This window comes from Myodes glareolus, chromosome 1 (assembly GCF_982192425.1).
Source record: "Myodes glareolus chromosome 1, mMyoGla1.1, whole genome shotgun sequence".
Taxonomy (NCBI): Eukaryota; Metazoa; Chordata; class Mammalia; order Rodentia; family Cricetidae; genus Myodes; species Myodes glareolus.
Genome location: NC_142026.1, coordinates 75236818 through 75239716, shown reverse-complemented (window position 1 = coordinate 75239716; position 2899 = coordinate 75236818).

Sequence of the window (2899 nt, the reverse complement as noted above, 5' to 3'; positions counted from 1 at the left end):
TCGGAAACAGGAGAAGGGGCCTGTCCTGGGCCCCCAAAATGCAAGTGTATGGGGCCATAAGCATACTGCTGTTCCCATTAGGTTCATTTCCTCAAAGAAACACCTCACTGCCCACAACCTTGTCCCGGGCACCCCAGGAAGTGCAGGACTGAACCTCTGTATTTCTGCCGGGGCAGTATTGACCCCAGAGATGGGTGGGCAGGCCTTGGGGACTGGAGTATATGGACCTATTCCAGAGGGTTCAGTAGATAGAAGTAGTTCAGCACTTAAAGGAATAAAAATCTTACCAGAAAATATAGACTGTGATTATACTGGAGAAATTAAAATTATGATTGACACTGGGGTGGGAGTCCTTGTCATTCCTCAAGGAGCAAGAATGGCTCAACTAGAGCTTTTGCCCATGTTTGCTGTACTAATCCATTCTTTAAACAAGAACGAGGGGACAAGGGGTTTGGCTCCATGGCATTCCCTGAAGCTATTTGTGTTTCTAGTTTAGAGAGCTGCCCCACACTCACATTAACAATTAATAGGAAAAGGTTCCAAGACCTTCCAGATAGTGGGGCTGATAGTTCTGTTAATTACTAAAAAAACATAGGTTCACAACCTGGCCTCTACAGCCAGCCTCTATGGTGTTACAGGGGGTGGGAATGACCAGTTCTCCAGAGTGCAGTGTCCAATATTTAGATTGGAAGGATGAAGAAGGCCATAAGGGAATTTTTAAACTATTTGTCCTGGAATACCTTTCTCTCAATTTATGGAAAAGAGATGTTTTGCAAGCTATGGGAGCAGTTCTGATCACTGAATCTGTGCAGTGCATATTAACACACCAGGGCTTTGTCCCTGGTTGGGGTTGAGCAAAGATCTGCAGGGAGACCCAAAAATCATGATGGACAAGAAAATTATACAATAGTCAACTGGCTGGGCAGTAGTGGCACACACCTTCAATCCCAGCACTCTGGAGGCAGAGGCAGGTGGATCTCTGTGAGTTCGAGGCCAGCCTGGTCTACAAGAGCTAGTTCCAGGACAGGCTCCAAGCTACAGAGAAGCCCTGTCTCGAAAAACAGTCACCTAGACAGCATGCAGGGTTGGGAAATTTTTCTTAAGGGCCATTGTAGAGCAGCCAGAAAGCATTTCCATAAAACGGAAAACTAAAAAAACTATATGGATAGAGCAATGGCCCCTAAGTAAGGAAAAATTACAGGCTGCTCATACCCTGTTCCAGGAGCAGCTAAAGGCAGGACACATAGGACCATCCACTTCTTCCTGGACTACTCCTATCTTTGTTATTAAGAAAAAGTCTGGTAAATGGAAGCTGCTGCAAGATTTTAGAGCAGTGAATGATTGTATGGAAATAATGGGGCAACTCAACCTGGATTGCCTCAGCCTGTAGGACACCATCTTTTAGTTATTGACCTGAAAGATTGTTTTTTCACCATTCCACTGCATCCAAAAGATTCTGATAAATTTGCTTTCAGTGTACCATCTATAAATTTCAAAGAACCGGGTTGGAGAGATGGCTCAGCAGTTGAGAGCATTGTGTTCTATTCCAAAAGTCCTGAATTCAATTCCCAGCAATCACATGGTAGCTCACAACCATCTGTAATGAGGTCTGGTGCCCTCTTCTGGCCTGTAGGCATATGTTGTATACTAAATAAATAAATAAATAAATAAATATTAAAAAATTTTCAAAGACCCATATAGACACTACCAATAGTTAACATTACCCCAAGGACTGGCTAATAGTCCTGTCATCTGCCAAATGTTTGTGGCCTGAGTCATTGCCCTGATAAGGTATAACTTATGACAACTGTATGTCATTCATTGTATGGATGATATCCTTTTAGTTGGACAGGACCCAGATATAGTTCTTGAGGCTTTTGCTGATTTGCAAGAATGCCTAGCACATGCAGGATTGATGATAGCCTCTGAAAAGATACAACAACAGTTTCCATATCAGTAGTTGGGGCATCATCTGTTGCAGACAAGAGTGAAAACACAGAAAGTTACTCTTTGCTTAAATTAAACTACACACTTTGAATGATTTTCAAAAATTGCTTGGAGATCTCAATTGGGTCTGGCCCAGTCTATAAATTCCTATGGGAGTCTTAAAACCACTTTTTGACATTCTGTAGGGGAATCCAGATCCAACCTCCTTCCATAAGTTGATACATCAGGCAAGGCAATGTATTACTTTAGTTGAAGAAGAGCTTGCCTCTGCTCATATTCATTATATTGACTATATTCAGACTCTGCTGTTGACAATTTTCCCCTCTCAGCAAAGTCCTACTGGAGTTTTTTTGTTTTTTGTTTTTTTTGGCAACAAGAACCCATCCTATGGGTACATGAACATGTGTCACATGTAAAAATTATTTTGTATCCATCTGCTGTGCTATGTGTTATTCAAAAAGGGTATAAACTTAGTTTCCAAACCTTTGGAATGTTACCTGATAAGGTTATTACATCATATACCCAGGCAGAAATAATTTGGCTGCAAAATTTTGCTGAAGACTGGGCCTTATTCTTATGTACTAATCCCTACAGATGTGATAATCATTACAAATGGCACTAGAGAAATATGCTGATATTCTTTTTAACCTTTTTACTGACAGTCAATATAGAAGCAAAATTCTTGCACCTTTGGAAACTACAGCTTATATTGCCTCTGTATCTCGAGTCCAGATGCAGTTATTGGCTATTCAAACTTTGCTTTGGGCCCGATCTGTTCCCATTTACATAGGACATTTGCAGGCTCCCTGATACTTTGAGCAAGGGGAATGTATTGGCTGATCAGCTTACTCGCCAAATCTGTGCAGTTAGTCAAGAATCTTATGAAGCTGCAGAAAAAGCTCATAATTGTTTTTATCTCAATGCTGGGTCTTTAAGATTTCATTTTACGATA